Below are 18474 nucleotides of genomic sequence, written 5' to 3'. Positions count from 1 at the left end.
ATAGGCATTTCCATGGAGTGTATTTCACTTAGAGGATCAGTGAACATACGTGTACCAGAGGCTCAATCTGTGCTGAGCACTAGAGAAAGGAAGAAGAAATAAAATCCAAACCCTGACTCAGAGCATTTGCCCCGTAGAAGGAACTGAATGAGATAATACTTGTATAAACAAGTCACACAAAAGGGGGAAAGTGGGTGTTAGATAGACGGATCAGTAATTGAGAGGGCTCCCAGTAATTGAGAGTTCTTGCAGAGGACCTGGTTTCAGTTCCCAGCATCCATGCATTGGCCCATAACTGTCTCTAACTCCAGTTCCAGTGGGGCAGTGTCTCTTCTGACATACACATATACATACATACATATATATCTGCTTGTATGCATATATACAATATATATTTTTATATATTAAGAAACACAGGAAGTGTTAACTTTAGAAAGTATGACAAAGTAAGTGAATCCTGGGCCATCTAGCGGGAGGGCCAGCTGGAGAAGACCGTTCCAAGTACAAAAGACAAAGGAACACGGACAGGCAGAGAGACCTGAAACACTACCAACACCACTAGAATACAGGACAGCGGGGGAGGAAGTGCAGACGACTTCCTAGGAAGATGTTCAGGAGATGCTAGCCTCGCTCCGCCAGAGGTCGCCCTGCGGAGATAAAGAATGATAACCTCTCACAGGGCACTGTGGACCAGTGCAAAGATGGAGTTCCCAATCTTCAATAGTAAAAACAGAAATCAGCCGGGTGGTGGTGGTGCATGCCTTTAATCTCAGCTCTTAGGATGCAGAGGCAGGTGGATCTCTGTGAGTTTGAGATCAGCCTGGTCTACAGAGTGAGTTCCAGGACAGCAAGGATTGTTACACAGGGAAACCTTGTCTCGAAAAATGAAAGAAGAAAAGGAAAGGAAAGGAACAAAAGACAGAGAGATGGGACTTTAAGATCCTTACAGGGTGGAGCAATTTGTTCACCTCAGGGTCAGTGGCAGCAATTCCAGCACACACAAGGAAGTTAAACCACACCACAGGGCAATGAGGAAATAAAGAGGAAGCAGAGGCAAAGAACATGGGCCTGGTCTGAGGGACTTGGATGAAAGTGGAAGAGATGAACAGCTGCTGAAGAAAACCCAGAGGTAATACTTGCTGATTTTTAAGGTAAAAAACAGAAATGCATTGGCTAAGTATGAGGGGAGTCTGGGAAGGTCAGCAGGTCAACCGCAAGTGACAGAAAGAAGCTCAAGGAAGGCACTCTGCTGGGTCGTGCTCCACAATCACCCGGGGTTACCAGCTTTCTTAATTTTTTCAAGTTCTTTTCTTAGTCTATTTGACTTTCACTAAGTGTGGATGCCTCCTCTAATCGCATCACAAAAAAGCTTTCTGTTTTTGACACTAAACCTCTCTAGATCCTTCAACATTGTATTCTAGGAAGCTGCAGGGTTTTACTTGCTTCATTTCTGAACAAGTGTGTCTGGGCCATAGCACAAGTGCATCACCATTGAGACACAATCACGCTTGGGGCTGCGTACAGACAATGTACGGAAGAGTTACATATTTCCCTCAGGAAAAGATTTTAAGATTCTAAAGATGAGTAATCACCTTACTGGTTTAAAAAACTACATTATCTGATCTGAATGTTTTAAAACTCTTACTTGAAAGTAAGCAAGCAGTAAGGTCAGAACCACAGGACATGTAACTCCTGCCGTGGGGCCTTCCTTTCCTGACCTAGACGTGGCAGTAGATGCAGCCAAACGCCTTTCCTCTCTGCTGCAAATGTAGCCATAGCCACACCAGAACACACAAGCCAGTGGCAGGGAATGCACCTTATGGTGTTTGTCCTCCCAGACCACGCTTTCCAGGCTGTGGAGATGTGTATTCTCAACTCAAGGATAAAGTGGCTTTTAGACACATAACTTTAGAATCTGCCTCCAAGCTCAAGAAACACTTGTGTCCACACATACATACAAACTACAAGCCTACAAAAATTCCTGTTCAGGGTCTTAATCCCATTAAGGAGCTGTTACAGTGGAAGTCACAAATACTAGCCACACCTTCCAAATGGACACCTCAAGGACACAGTCCAAGGCAGTAAAAAAGGTGGATCTCTTTCTCCTGACACTCCCAATTTAATCTGTGCTGAAGTCAACATGCAGCCCCTCAACTCTACCTGCTCCCTCTGGGGTTATGTAATATATCTAGCTAGATGGCCTCTTTGGTTGAAAAGTAAAGAAAAGGAAAAGAGGTAAAGTAGAGAAAACTCTAGCAAACTTTCAGAGCTACCCTGCAGAAGACACGGCTAGCCAACCTGCTAGCTTCCTCTTCACATTCCAGATGTAAGACAAGTCTGGCTGGTAACTCGTCATCACCCCCACGTCATATCACCATTATCTCACACCAGTCAATCAATCACCCTATTCTCAGAGCCTCTCTGTCACCTGCATTCCACACAATATCTTAGTGTAATAGGCACCACATCATACTTTTTACACACACACACCTGTCAATGAAAACATTGGCAGATGAAATGTGAATTCGTCAAATTCTTCATTCTTAGGCCAAAGGTCTAGCAGCACCACAGGTCTCCTTACAACTTCAGGTCTGAAGTTCTGTCCTTGACACAGTGACATCAGAGATGCTAAAACTGAGGCTGTATGTTAGTTACCCAGGTGAGCTCTGCGTTTTCTACTGTAAGCCATACCGTAGCACATAAGTCACACACAAGTGTTGGCAAGGTTTTTCTCAGCTACAGGGACACACTAGCAAACACGGCTGATGCACATGCTAGCTGTTTAGTGTATTCAAGCACAGGACCTGAAATGCCTGACCCAGGGGGAGGAAACCTGACAAAGTACCTCTTCATGCAGAATTATTTCATAAGTATTCATTTCTAAATAATTCCTAATGTTTGTAGTTTCTAAATGACTAAAACATTCTGCAAACCAACTGCCCATATTCCTATTAGGCACCCAGAAACAGAAAAAAATGCTTCCCAGACACTCGGCAACCACAACACAGAGGTGAGCATTTACTGCACTCTACTTCAGCATCTTCCAGAGACTCCTCCTGAAGCCTCATGCCCATCTCACTCGCAAACAGATCAACACCCACCTGATGTTTCCATTTGACCTGGGTCCCATCTGAGGGATCTCACAGCTTTATCATCGCACAGACTCAGCAGGATTAGAGACACTGACTCTTGAAGAGATGTCCCCAAACCAAACCTCTCCACACAGAGATTAGCAATCACTTTAAAGCCTAGAAATTTTCCACAGGCGCTCTCTGAGACACACTCACACTTATCTGTATTTACAGCCTGGGCAACTGAGGGGATTTGCTCAGGCTTCTGGGGCCCGACCAGTCTGCTAAGTCATCCTTCTTGTATCTAATCTGCTGAGCCATGCTGACTTCATTAAAAAAGGAACACTTCATGTCAACAGTACACAGCATCACATACAAATCCTAGAACTAGACCTTGCAAAAGTGCATGAAAATTATTGCAGCCAAATTCTTACTGTAACTACGTTGAAGGCACTGAAGCCAAGCACAGAACAGGAGCCCTGCCTGGTCACTCACCAAAGCGGGGAAACTATTTGCAGCCACTGTCTCTGGAACAGCAGCACAGCACCCCCTCTTGAATGGATCACTTGTGCACATTTTCTTGCAGCTGTAGCACACAAGTTTAAGGTCATTACCTAGCTGTCTACAGATTACTTCATTATCTCTGCACTACAGAAGCAGCTAGGGAAGCCACTATGGGAGGGCCGAGGCTCATCAGGAACAGACAGCTAACGTATCCTACAACAGCCCTCTGCAGATAACAAAGCACTCTGGCAACCATGGGTTGCCAGACATTAGAAGAGCCACATGGAGAGTATGCCAAAGTTTACACACGGGAAGCAAAGTCACAAGTTCCATTCCATGCCGTGCTCCAGCCCTGTTGCCTGTGAGTGCTGACTCCGGAGCTAATGATAGAGTCCAGCAGGCCGTGTGGCTGAAGATCTCCAAGCCTTCGTGTGCTTATGCAACGGAAAGAGTAATAGCGTACCCTGAACTCCCATCTCAGAGACTTGCTGGAGAACAAACGGAGCGGTACCAGGAAACACATTTACCACAAGAGGCATCTACTGATGCTGGGGTCCTGTCATGCCCACCACCTACTACGACCATTACTCGGAGTGACCATGGGAGTAGGGGTATTGGTTTGGACAGCTTACTTACAATCCTTGTTAAATAGATTTGATCTAGACTTTTAGGGCCCAAGACTATGCTGATTAATGGCAAATAATGAGGCAGCATAGTGAAAATGTCTGATGTTCATAAAGCCTTCCTTGTTAACTGGATGACTTTCTGCCACCTTTCCACCTGCCCGAAGGATAACATAGGTAAGTTGTAATAAATGCATTTAGAGATATGAGTTATGAAGGATAAAATCATCATCTATACATTTCTTGTTAATATGAGAACACACATTGCTAAAGGAATGAAAGTTATTCTTTCATAAAGGGTACTTGCCTTTATAAAACTTAGGCCTTAAAATATTAATGATGCTCATGAAAAACATGATCTTAATGAGTCACTGCAATAAGGGTTTAATAATTTAGATTTATTTTTAACATAGTAAGAACTGAAAATCTTTCCTAATTTGCTTCAAACCTATGGACTTAGTAACAATGCCATGATTATAAATACAATAAAAGTATCCTTCAGAAAAGAAAGTCTTTTTATTGCACTAATGGCATATGTCAATCAGAAAACTTAGTATTTTAAAGACATCGCACTAAACTATTCTCTTAGAATAGTACTGAGATGCGTGTATGACAAGGAGAACATTGGAGCTAACCATCTCCTGAAAACTCATCTCCAGCATTTCACAGCTCCGTTCCACACGGCTTCCATGTCTCAAATCCATTTGCTTGCCAAAATGGATCTGCACATCAACACTCAGGGTTCCTGTAGTTACTTGTGGATACATGCAGAGGGTTGAGGATGTGAGTCACCAATGAGGACGGACCTGCAGCTGAGCAGAACTGGGTGGGACTCCGCCCTCTGGTTCCAGCTCTCCTGCTGTAAACAGGCTCCCATTTGGGGATCTAGTCAGAGCTAGGTTGGTCGTGGTTTTGTGAGTCTACTGCTGTCGCGGTTTAAGAAGTCTCCCAAGACTAGCGCTGAAATGGGATGTGCTCCAAAGACACAGGAGGCTCTGCTGCGTCTCTCAGAGAAAACACACCTGCTAGACAGCTTCACTCAGGCAAATCACAGCACAGTGAATTCACTGGGAGCCAAGCAAGTAAACAAGTGTCTTAAAACAGATACACAGAGGAGGTCATGGATTGTCACTGCTCGTTTGACCGACCATGTCCTCGGGGTCACGCGCTTACAGGAACTAGCCTGTATTTCCTGTGGGAACAAGTGTTTCACATCCACTAACTCTGGGTGGCTTTGCGGGAAACCAACTACAATTCATTCAAGAACAATCTAGGGAAAGAAGATTAGACCAAGAGAAGAGAAAGCAGGCCCATGTAAATAAGACATGCAGGGGCAGAGAAATCACAAGAAAAACATAAACCAGTCAATAATTAATCCTGGGACAGAGAAAATATATCCGGAAAAATAAAAAGATGGGAGAGAAGAAAGTCAGCGCCAACCTCAGAGCAGCACAGGGAAAAGGTCATCTTCAGATAAAAGGGAAGAGCAAGCGTCCCCAGGGAGGCGAACAGGCAGTCCGCCTAAGGACTGCTGTATGCCCTTGACTTAGACGGCACAACAAAACATCTGCAACACAGAAAGAAGCTGGACAGCGAAACTAAAAGTCTTTGATGGTCAAGACATTAAAAATGTAAAAGACAAGTCTGAAACTGGAAAAAGATTATGCATTACACATAAAGCATAAAGATTTCTTTTTATAAAGAAAAATTAAAATCCAACAGAAAAAAATGGATAAAAGACATGAACAAGTATGTATCAGGAGATAACTCTCAACTGGCTAATAAATTTATATAAAAGATGATCATAATAATCATCCGGACAAAAATGAAAATCTCCGCAGTTTTACACACACACAAGTGAAAGCTTAAAACCCTGACGGCAAAGGTACCGAGGAAAAGCACGCCTACACTGTAGAGAGCGCCGTGTAGCTAGCATGAGTACACTGATGTGCTCAGCTTAGAACACAATAGATCTCTGGACAGCAAACCTAAAGATAAACACCCCACTATTCATTTTGAGACAGTGTCTCACTGTGTTTGCCCAGGCCAGCCTGAGATTGTGATCATCCTGCCTCTACCTCCAGAGTGCTGGGAATACAGGCATGCACCACCAGGTCCTGCCAGCACCAGGTCCTGCCATTTGATCCACTGATTCTAACTCTCGAAGATCTAGAGCAGTGGTTCTCAACCCATAGGTTGTGACCTCTGTGGGGGTCAAATGACCCTTTCACAGGGGTCACATAAGACCATCAGAAAACACAAATATTTACATTAAGATTTACAATAGCAGCAAAATTACATGTATGAAGTAGCAACAAAAATAATTTTATGGTAGGGGTAACTGTATTAAAGCGTATCAGCATCAGGAAGATTACGAACCATTGCTCTAGAAGAACTGGTCCATTTGCACCCAGAGACAAGGGTAAGAATGCCATCAACAGCACTTTGAAACTGCAAAAATCCGGGAGCAAATGGATCTATTACAACATAGACATAAAATGAAATGTTACACAGCAGTGGAAGTTAACAACAGCTCATTAAGCTTCCTCGTCAACATGAATACATTTTACAACAATGTTGGGGCTTGGGGATTTGGGTTTGGGGTTTAGCTTTGGGTTCAGTCCCTAGAATTTAAAGGAAAAGTGTGAAACACACACACATACACACATATGTATCCCAGTTTATACAAATTTCAAAACATGGAAAAATAATCACTTCAGATCATATACCTAAGTGGCTTTTTAAAAAAAATAAGAACTCAGCTCAGTTAACAAAGTGCTTTCTATGCAAGTATAGGGACCCAAGTTCCATCTTACATACACAGACGTAAAATCTCAGAGTAAGGAGGCTCTCAGGAGCCTGTCTGCCAGCCAGCCAATCTAGCTAAGGCAAGCTTCACATTCACTTAGAGACCCTGTCTCAAAAAGAAAAACAAACAAACAAAAAACAAGAAAAGATAAAGAACAATCAAGGAAGATACCTGACCTTTGGCCTCCATACATATTTGACTATACACAAACACACATGTACAGAGAGAAAGAGAGAGAACCCAGAGAGGAACTAACCAGAGTAGAGCGGTGTTGAGAGTTGAGCACAGCCATACCCATGGGAGGCACCCTTGGAGGATGGAGGCCTTTGATTAGGAAGCGCCTGGGGCAGAATCAGAATCAGACCTCTACATCCCTCAGTCTGGCTGCTCTTCCTTCGTCAGCATCACATGCAAATCCACCTTGTTCTCCCTGTTTTTATCCCCTGGTCCAGATCAAGCAGCCTTAGCCCTCTGTAACAGTTTCCTCACCGGTGTCTCCTAGCTTCCTGGGAGCTACTCAACATGAAAGTCAAGTGGTGTCCTTCAAAATGCTGATGGCCTCCTTTCTCCCTCGGAATAAAACCAATCTCAACCGTGTGCCTCCCAGGCTTTATTTCCTTAGGTTTCCCGAGCTCTGCTCTCTGCCTATCCTTCTAACCCCACTTCCTTCCACTCTTTTCCTTTTCTTTCTAAAATTGCCCAGCTAATTTCCCCTTCGTTGGCTCTCTGCCGAGAGCTTCATCTCAGCATGCATGTGTCTCAAACTTAAAGACAAATGTCACCTTCCCAAAGAGGCTGCCTCTGACCACACTATCAAACACAGACACGGTGTCACTGTCGTCACCCTCTCTCCATCCTCTTCTACTCCACAAGACACGTCTTGTCCCCACCAGAGTGAGGCTGTGTCAGCCCCATTGTGTTACCACAGCAGAGCCTGGCACACAGCAAGTACTGGGTGGGTGAACGGAAAACTGGATGTCATTTTGTATAGACATGACACAGTAGGAGAATCAAGTACACTGGTGGGGGGAATCATCAAAGACTGGGAAGAAGAATCTGGAAAATCACAGGGAAAGCATTATCCTAAGAACAATTTTAACACCATCTGCAAAAGTACTTTGGGCTACATTCCTAAGGATGCTAATCAGATTTTCATACCACAAGATCCTGAGTTTTGAAAACGAAACTACTTAAAAATCTCCTGGTGTGTGTGTGTGTGTGTGTGTGTGTGTGTGTGTGTGTGTGTTTAATATTCTACTTTAAGAAAAACATTGTGCTTAAGAAGATGCTTCCAAGAGCTGGAGAGACAGGCCAGTGGTCAAGAGCATGTACTACTCCTGTGCCAGGAGGCTCACAACCACATACAACTCGTTCCGAAGGATCCAATGCCCTCTTCTGGACTTCACAGGCACCTGCACTCCCGTGCATGTACCCACACACAGGCACACAGTATATACATAATTAGAAATTAAAAAAAAATCTTTATTTTTAAAAAAAGCACGCTTCATTAAGTTCTGAGTTCATTCTCACTCACCATTAAGTAGTTTACACAAGTTACCTTTCTATGCCTGTGTCCTGGACAGTAAAATGAAGCAACACATTGCTGGTTTGAGCTGTTGTGAACATTACGGAATAAAATTCTTTCAATGAAAGCATCTATTTAAGTGGTCAGCAAATTGTATGGAATTAATAAACGGTTGTCAGTGTGAACACTGAGAGAGGGAAGTCACGGCAAAGAGAAGCCTAAGGTAAATCACCAACATCCTCTCCCTCTTGAGTTTACACGGTTTGCACACAACAGCTAGAAACACAACCAAGGCTAACCCTGCTCCCACCAACAAGTCAAGTATACACGTGGAGTTTATACAGAAGCATGGGCAGAGCACTCTAAGAACATGGAGGGTGTGACTAACTTCACTAAGGACGTGGGTCACACGTGATATGGTCTGGAAAGGAGCCATCAGAAACCCACCAGATGGAAAAGCGGGGAGCTGGTGTACCCGTAACAGTGAGTGACAGACGTAGGTAGAGAGGGCCTGGTGTCACTGCTGTGGTGTATTGTGGGAAGGGGCCTAGAAGGTGAGTACAGCTGTGGTCCCCCACAAGGAGCTATGTTTATAGAGTTTACATTCTCTTCACTGGGCAATGGGGAAATGGGGAGTGGGGTAAACAAGCTATTTTAATAGCAATCTTTTTAAAGACAGAAGAACATTCTTATGTCTTTAATTACTACATAGATCCTGGATCTGTTAACCTAAAGTGGAAAATCTGATCCGCCTGAATTCCTGAGACCATGCAAGCAGTTCCTATATTAGTGAAGACTGGGCTGGGGTCTGGCCTCCTGATCAACAGGTTTCCTGGCCAGGACGATGCTGTTAAAGCCACGATCTTCACAACAGAGAAACCTGAGTTTCCTGTGTGCAAATGCTGTGCTGTCTGCCACTGCCATCTCATTTAATTCTCACGACACTCATAAAAGGCGCTATTAACCCCATTTGAGACCAGAAAATCCAGGCAAAACAAAGTCCTGGGTCATTTGACTAGTGACTGACAGAGCCAGGATTCCAAGGGAGGCTGACTTCAAAGCCCGGGAATTAAAGCTGGAATTAAGCCTGTTGAAAGAGGACATTGCTCAGTTCGTTAAACATCATGTGCTCAAAAGCCATCTGTGTGTACCTGCTACAGTTTAAAGCATTATGCTAGGTTGGTCACTTGTAAATTTTACTGGGCAGAACAATCGTGGAGCAGAGCACTAAGTCATAGATTCCCGGGCTCCACCCAGAGATTTTGGTTCCGGAAGCTTGGGAAGGAATCAGGGATCTACTTTCTAACTGTAGGTTCTGCAGAATACTCACTTGTGTTGTGAACAATGTTGGCTAGCTTCGAGATTCAAGGTGGTGTCAGAGCCTGACCTCTGGGTACTTCTGGCACAGGAACAAAAGCACAAAAACTTCACATGAGAGAGGATACATGAGATGAAGGGAGAAGAATCAGGATTTGACAAAGAAAGGGATACCCTTTTCCAGGCAAAGGGAGGCACAATGAAGAGTATCTGCTTTGGGAAATGGAATGATGGTCACAGAGAAAATTGGGGAAAGCTGGAGAAGGCCCTGAATGTCCACCATTGCACTAGGGGCTTTATTTAGTGCCTCCACTGGGAAGCAGCTAGCTATTGGATTTTGTAGAGAAAAGAAATAACGATAGCCACCTTTTCTGTAAGAGCTCTCTCTCTCTCTCAAAGCTGGGCAAGATCAAGTGGAATCAGAATGTCACACATCAAGACAGCTGGCCGACCACAGATCTAAGCCCCAAGAGAAAAATCAGGCGGCATCGCCTCAAAGGGCAGGAAAGGCAACGCCATGACAAACCGTATGTAGGACACAGCTCAGGGTATTTGTCACCTATTAAACCCAAATTGTAGCCCCAAGCTACTTTTCAGAAATCTTCCCAGAGTATATAGGTCAGAGGTAGAGCATTCGCCTAGCATGGGTCAGGCCCTAGGTTCAATCTCCAGTTTGGTGACAGGGAAGCGGGGGGGAGGGGGGTTGTATTGGTGGTCTCTTATATAGCTGGCCAGACCCAGAATCCATGAAGCACTCAAAAAAAGCACAGTTCAGGAATAAGATGTGTAGACAGGCCTGAGTAGCCCACATAGATGTTATACCATTGAAATATCAAGAAACACACACACACACACAAACACACATGCACACACAAAAGTCATTATTCAGAGCAACGCAATCTCATTTTACAAGGAATTCTAACAAGTACTAAGAATCCAATTTCCAAACCCTCAGCAGTCTGGAAGCAAAATTTACAAGGGCAGAAGAGCCTTCTGTGGGTGTGAGGGTCAAGAGAAGAAATAAACACTTCAAAAGGACACAGGATCACACCCAGTGAGTGTGCCAAAGCCGTTTATTCAGGTGTACAAATGATCCCAAGATATAAAATGAGTGGGGATCTTCCTGAGTGAACTCAACACCTACTACAAAACGTTCTTCAAAACAAGCTATGTCTGGCTGGTCAGAAGGCACAGTGTCCAAAGATGGTTCACACATATCAGCCTAACCCTTCTCCACAGCAGCCATGCCACAGCCAACAGTGCAGGCAGGAGGCCCGTTTTATAAACCTCAGTCTGCCAGCGACCTGTGCGTTCATACAGCGTCTACCGAAGACATGCTCGATGGATGAGGTTTAACTTGGGCAACATTTTCCTGGTGATCATGCCTCTGATTCCATCTTCATCCACAATGCAAAGCAGCACTGTCAAGGTCATCTGAAGGGTACAGTCTGTCATCAGTTACTGAAATGAGGTGACATGTCACATTGCTGTGGGACACTTGTACACTGTGTGAAGATATATTGCTGGGATTGGTTTAATAAAGAGCTGAACGGCCAATAGCTAGGCAGGAAGTATAGGGAGGACTTCCGGGCCGAGAGAGGAAGTAGGAAAAGAAAATTGAGGAGCAGAAGAGACATCAACAAGACATGGGGGAAATCAGACATACAGAAAGAAAAGTAAAAGCCACATGGTAAAAAGTAGATTAATAAAAATGGGTTAATTTAAGTGATAAGAGCTAGTTAGGAACAAACTAAGATTTAGGCCAAGCTTTCATAATTAGTAAGATTATTTGGGAGCTGACTGACGGGACAGAGAAAGCCCCATTACACTACATGCTGGATGTCCTGGACAGGCTGTGTGAGAACTTTCAAGGGAGGCAGCAACACATGAAGGCCCCTCACTTTGTTCGCTAATACCAATCAATGTTTATTAAGAATTAACATTGGCTGGGCAATGGTGTCCCACACCTTTAATCCCAGCACTAGGGAGGCAGAAGCAAGTGGATCTCTGTGAGTTCAAGGCCAGTCTGATCTACAGAGTGAGTTCTAGGATACTCAGGGCTACACAGAGAAACTCTGTCTGGAAAAAAAATGAGTTAAAACTTCATTGTTTTTTTCTATGGATTTCATCTATTTTGTGTGGCTGTGTACATGTCTGCAGATACACATGCATGTATGAAGGCCAGCGATGGATGTGAGCTATCTTCCTTAGGTTTTGAGACAGTCTCTCATCAACCCTGGAGCTCAATGACTTAGCCCCTGAAATCTTGCCGTCTTGACCTCCCAAGTGCTTGGACTAGAGGTATGCCACAACACCTAGCTTCTTTAGGAGGATACTAGGGAACACAAGTCCTCACACGTGCAGGGGAAGCCACTTAGCTACTGAGTTACCTCCCCAGCCTGCCATCTATTTTGTAAACATTCAAAGAAGTGTCTTCATAGAAGAAACTCAGGTATTCCCTGAAGGTCATAGTCAATTTCTGATGGTTTAAAATGTGTACCAACACATGAGCTTTCTATCCTGATACAGACGGAAAGCAAATCCATCATCTAAAAACAACCCAAGAACTTGAGATGACATCAAAGAGCAGAAAGGTCAATCAGTCTTTCTTTCTCTCTTTATTTCTTTTTACAAACTGATTTTGTTTTTATGTGCATGGATGTGGGTATACCCGTGTGAGTACGTGCCACGTGTGTACAGGTGGCCACAGAGGCCAGAGGAAGTTTATGGATCCCCTTGGAACTGGAGCTACAGGCAGATGTGAGCCCCCTGACATGAGTGTTGGGAACGAAACTCCAGTCCTCTGGAAGAGCAGGGGCTCTCTCCAGTCTTACCTCTCAGAGTTACTGTTTAATACTGGAACAGAAAAAAAAAAAGTCTGTGAAGTATTACAGAAAGATAACGTGACGGAATGAACTAGGCCTGACGTGTTTCTCAGGCACAGCAAAGGCTAGAGAAAATAAAAGCACACTTGCCCCCAGTTTCATCAAAAACCAGCGTTGTGGTACTTCAGGAAATGGGTCAAACACATGGTAATGGTTACAACGGAAGCACTCAGCTGCCCCATCCGAAGAGCACACTGTTCTCCAGAAGCTTACAGTATAGGGACATTGACTCGCCCACGGCATAGGCCTAAAAATGACATTTTCTCTAACCACAAATTGTGACTTGTGAATCGATTTCATGGGATTCTGTCAGCATTTTTCTTTCCACTGGGGGGAAAAAATGGAATATAGCAGAAATAAGCAGAAGGCACCTGACAAGGGTAAACAAGGCAGCGTGAGGCCAAGCCTGGTACCTCATGCCTTGGAGCTCAGCACTGGGGAGGTTGAGACAGCAGGACTACAGTCAGTAGCAGGCTAACCCTGGGCTACACGGTTGAGTTCAAGGCCAACCGTACCAAGAGCGTCTGTACGAAAACAAAACAAATACACACAAAAACAGTACTTTATGAAGCTTTTCATTCATATGTAGATGTATGTACTAAAATATAATGTCTTTATTACTGAAGTTTTTGGTTTTAAGTTAGGAAAGTCATCACACAGAGAACTAAAGCCAGAGGACCCAGACTGACTAGCCATACTTAATCCTCAGGTCCTGCTCAAGCTCTCTGATCAAGATGGGCCTATGGAAACCTATTCAAGAGCCACAGAGACAGACACAAAGAAGAAACACAGCAGGAGCAAGCCCAGCCAAGCCTGTTTGGCCCCAAAGGCCTTGCCACCTTTCCCAAACAATCCACTCAAGCTCTCTTTGCTCAGGATGGACCCATAGAAACCTATTTAAGAACTCCTTGGCACACACACACAAACATCCACACAAAAACAGAGTCCCAGCCAAGCACTTAGCTGGCCTTGAGGTCCTGCCAGCCCTAAGGCGGTGCCTACAAACTAGAGTAGCTAAGCAACGTTGGAGTGAAGCTCCTCCTTCCTCCACTGTCTGTCAACAGTCCCAACTCTTTCAATTAACTTTTCTTCAACTACAACTTCTGCAACCACTGCCTGTGTTCATAAGGGGCAACTCTTCCTTGCTTAAATCCCAGACTGTCTTCCTATCAGCAGTCCCAGAAACCTGTACTCTTGATTCTCAACACACAGACCTTTCAACCACTTCCGAAAACCAAGATGGGGTCTCCGGGCAGCTCGCAATCTTACTTCGACTTGGGGCAACTAGATGCTCCCCAAATTCCTTTCAGCAGCCCTGGAAGGGACAGGCCTAGTGACCCAGGAGTATATGAACGGCTGCTGTTTCCCAGCAAGACACCAAACCTTACAGATAGGGACACACATTTTCCTGATTCAATTATTCAAAGCTAAGTTTCCCACCAAGGGAGCATCTCCCATACTCCAGGCCTCAGGGAGGTTGAGAGCATCCTAGCTTATTCCCGCTGCCCAGCCTCCCTCTGTCAATGCTCGGTCCTCCCGGGTTCCCAGGTCTGGCTTCCTAACCCCACTGCCCCACTCTTAGGAGAACACGCCTTGGGCCTCTGGCCCCAGCAGAGCGGCGGCCGAGCTACACTCACCCCTCGGCCTGGGAGGCGGCGGCTCCTCAGGCTGCGCCTCCGCCCGCCCGGCCACCGCCGTTGCCGCCGCTCGGCCTCCGGCCTGCTCCCGGCCGGCCCCGGCCCGGCTCCGCTTCACCTCGACCCCCTCTCCGGCCGCGGGAGCCCAGTGTCCTGCATTGACCCGGAAGCAGCTTTCGAAGGGCCCCCAACAACAACACGTGACCCCGCCGCACGTGTCACGTCCGCTGCGTGATTGGGAGGGGCCGTGCGCTGAGCCTCCCAGACCAAGCTGCGGTTGCCATGGCAACCGGGAGGGTGGTATCCACCTAGACTTGATCAGAAACGCACCCTGTCTGCTTGCTTTCCTTATTGGTGCACCAGGGGAGCACCCGCTGGTCCAAAGACCGATCACTTGCAAGAGAAATGTCTTCAGAGAAAGATTCCCTGGACTGAACCTGGCCACAGACCTGCAGTCTTGGCCTGACTCTGTGCCACCCTGACTATTTGTGACACTACCTGTCCCTGACTCCGCTGACCTCATCTATAAAATTTCCTGTAAAGCTCTCTATGCGTCATGTGCATCTAGGTGTGAGGACAATCCGCCCCTTGCTCTGTGCCCCCTCCAGGCCTGGGGCACCTGAAGCTTCCGACACTAACAGTTACAGCTGTCACCTATCGAGTGCTTTAACAGCCACAGCCCCTAAACACAGGAGATGAAAGAAAGAAAGAAAGAAAGAAAGAAAGAGAGAGAGAGAGAGAGAGAGAGAGAGAGAGAGAGGAAGGAAGGAAGAAAAGGCTTCTGCAAATATCCTAGTGATCTGCTTAAGACCACCTATTAGTCAAAATGGCCAGGCTGAGACTTGAAGCCAAGTCAAGCTATCTCCAAAGAACACGTGCATCACACCAGGCTATGCATAGCCCCTGCTCCAGAAGCCTCACGCGGGCTGCTCGGCTTTCATGCTTCTCTGTTCCTTTCTTTGCAGGACACTGCCTGTGGAATGGGGATGCTGCAGGCTGACCCTGAGGAGGACGCAGCTTTGCACAGATACATGCGTGGAAATTCTAGGAGCTAAGGAGATCTCTATGCACAAAGCCCATGTGCTTTTGTGTAGCATGTGTCCAGGAAGACGTGGGGGAATGCTATGAACACGCATATGTACATATTGATATTTCCCGAGAGACAGGATAAAATTTCTAGGCCAGTCCCAGTCTTGCTTACCATCCTCAGTCTCTAGGGACTTAAATTGGTCATTTTCTTTTGTTTTTTTTTTTCTTGTCACATAGGTGAGGATTAGGCTGGAGGGAGACATGAGAAGGACCTGGTTGATGACTGTGTTCCAAGGACAATGACTTGGGCAGTGAGTGGGCTTAGAGAACTCAGGGGATTGCCTCCAGCCCTGGAGAGCACTTTACTGACACCTTAGCATGTAATGACTTTGAGGGCCCCAGGTCATAGACAGGGCCATAGCTAAAGGCAGCCTCAGTGAGGAGGATCATGGGAAGAGCAGAGTGAACTGGGGGACCATGGGAGTAGTAGAGTGAACTAGAGGACTGTAGGAAGAGCGGAGTGAACTGGAGGACCATGGGAAGAGCAGTGTGAACTGGAGGATCGTGGGAAGAGCAGAGTGAACTGGAGGATCATGGGAAGAGCAGAGTGAACTGGAGGATCATGGGAAGAGCAGAGTGAACTGGAGGACTGTGGGAAGTGCAGAGTGAACTGGAGGATCGTGGGAAGAGCAGAGAGAACTGGAGGATCATGGGAAGAGCAGAGTGAACTGGAGGACCATGGGAAGAGCGACTGAACTGGAGGATCATGGGAAGAGCAGAGTGAACTGGAGGACCATGGGAAGAGCAACTGAATTGGAGGATTGTGGGAAGAGCAGAGTGAACTGGAGGATCATGGGAAGAGCAGAGTGAACTGGAGGATCATGGGAAGAGCAGAATGAACTGAAAACAGAAGGAAGAACAAGGGCAAGGGTCTCCCCTCTTGATACTCTGCTAGCTTGCTTCTGCCTAAATACCCAGATGGCAAACTTACTATGACTCCAAGTTCTATAGAGGACACTCAGAAATACTTAGGAAGATAGGTATCTTATGAGCAACTAGGGGGAAGTAAGAGCTGTAATTCTTTACTATTAACAAATCCCATTGCTATGACTAGAAACACACATATAGATATTGAATGTGATGGTCTCCTTAGAGAACAAACTTAGAGATTAATGTTTCTACCTGTCTCCATCTCCCCACAGCAGCTAGAATCCTCTAAAACTTGAATCAGACTGTATCACTCCCTGGAGCTGAAAACCCTTCCCGAGACTCCCAGTGACTCTTCTTCATCTCATCATGAAACTTAAAATCAACCACCTGCTTCTTGGAGTTCTTTACAATCTACCGACGTTCCCAGCCTCATTTCTTGCCTATGTCGATATTCTACAACTGCTTCATTCAGTCTGAGAGCTAAGAGCTATATGTGGCTACTTAGTTTTAATTAAAATCAGGAGTCGGGGGTATATCTCGGTTGGTAGGGAGAATGCTTGGCCAGCATGCAGGTGCAGTAAGCGCTGGATTCAGCCCTGGGCACCATATAACCCAGGTGTGGTGCCGCACATCTTGGTCACCAGCAATTGGGAGTTTGTAACAAGAGCCTCAGGCATTCAAGGTTGCCCATAGTGAGTTTGGGGCCAATATGGGTGATATGATACTCTGTCTCAAAAAATTAAAAAAATAAAATAAAATGAAGGACTAAGGATATAGATCCTGTGTAAATCCCGTGCCATGTTGTCCAAGAATCCTATAGAATCCCCCAGAACCAACACTCACACAGAGAGAGACAGAGACAGAGAGACAGAGAGATCACACACATACATACACAAGCATACACACACACACAACTTATGTTAAATTAGTGTTTTCCAAGTCACATGATACTACTATCACTTTAAGCACTATCATCACACATGGCTACTGACTATCATATCAAATTGTTCACATATGGAATAGTTTATCATCACAGAAACTTCTAGTGGGCAAGGACACTCTCACTAACAAATCTCCATCACGTGTCTTGCTTTGTAGGAATTCTTCTGCTAAGCCATTTGAGTAAAACCTTTCTATCTTTTTTTGATGGAAAATTGCATATGATTGCTTGTTTGTTGCAAGAATTAAGCATCAGTGGAGGCGGGAGCTAGGTTGATGCTATGTGGGGTTCAGTGGAGGCTGGAGTTAGTTTTGTGGTATTCATCATCAATTCCCATCCTTCCTAAAGGGTCATCATCGAGCAAAGAGTGGTAGACACTGGGCCAAGATGAAAAAGTAATAAAGGGACAACCATTTAGCCATTTTATTAGAAACTGTGGATACTGTGATCATTTTGATTAAAAAAAAGCAGCAATTCCATAAGAGTCAACCCAATAGTAATGATAAGTTTAGGCTGGGTATGTGGTACATGTCTGTAACCCTAGTGCTCAGGAGGCTGAAACACAAGAATTATGAGTTTCAGGCTATCCTGGGCTACAGAATGACACCCTAAGAAAGGAAGGAAGGGAAAAAGGGAAGGAGGGAGGAAGAGGGAAGAGAAAGGAAAGGAAGAGAAAAGAAAGAAAAAGAAGGCTTTTTGGAAGAATTGGAGTTGTTTTCGTAAGTTCTCATGAATTCCTTGTAGTTAAAATGGGCTAAACAAAGCAGAATCTGCTCTAACAATGTGTAGTGGTTCTTGGAGCAGCTGGTCTGGTTGACCAGTTGGTTCTTTGATTCAGGATTTGCCATGCCCTAAGAGCACTCTTAACTGCTTTCAGAGTTCTCTTTGTGCCAGCTGCTGCTGGAGGTATTTTACATCGATTTTTCCTTTTAATCCTCACAGTGATCTCATGCAGTTTATCTGATACTATCAGATCTGTCAAGAGAGGCTCAGCTTAGGTAATGCACCCAGGAACACACAGATAGTAAGTGGAGAGGCCAAATTCATATTGAGGTCAGTCTGACACAGGAATCTGAGTTCGTCATAGCCCTGTAATAATGGGCTAGCATTCAATTGTGAAGTCTCAGCCAGATGTTTGCACATCCTTTTGATTCAGCAAATGCCTATTTTATAATCAGGGTGTATCTGTATATCTTAGACATAG

The 18474-nt window shown here is 45.2% G+C and overlaps 1 protein-coding gene across 1 annotated transcript in view; it reads right to left on the bottom strand.

The window, feature by feature from the left end:
• The window catches only part of Tbcel (tubulin folding cofactor E like), a 61030-nt gene extending 46476 nt beyond the window's left edge, over nt 1-14554 (bottom strand). Inside the window, exon 1 of the mRNA XM_075966273.1 lies at nt 14372-14554. The gene's annotated coding sequence lies outside the window, so the exon portion shown is untranslated. The remainder of the gene's footprint in view (nt 1-14371) is intronic.
• Between the last annotated feature and the right edge of the window lie 3920 nt (nt 14555-18474).

Source organism: Microtus pennsylvanicus, chromosome 3 (genome assembly GCF_037038515.1).
Source record: "Microtus pennsylvanicus isolate mMicPen1 chromosome 3, mMicPen1.hap1, whole genome shotgun sequence".
NCBI lineage: Eukaryota > Metazoa > Chordata > Mammalia > Rodentia > Cricetidae > Microtus > Microtus pennsylvanicus.
The sequence above is the reverse complement of the archived record's forward strand: the minus strand, read 5'-3'. Positions and strand labels throughout refer to the sequence as shown.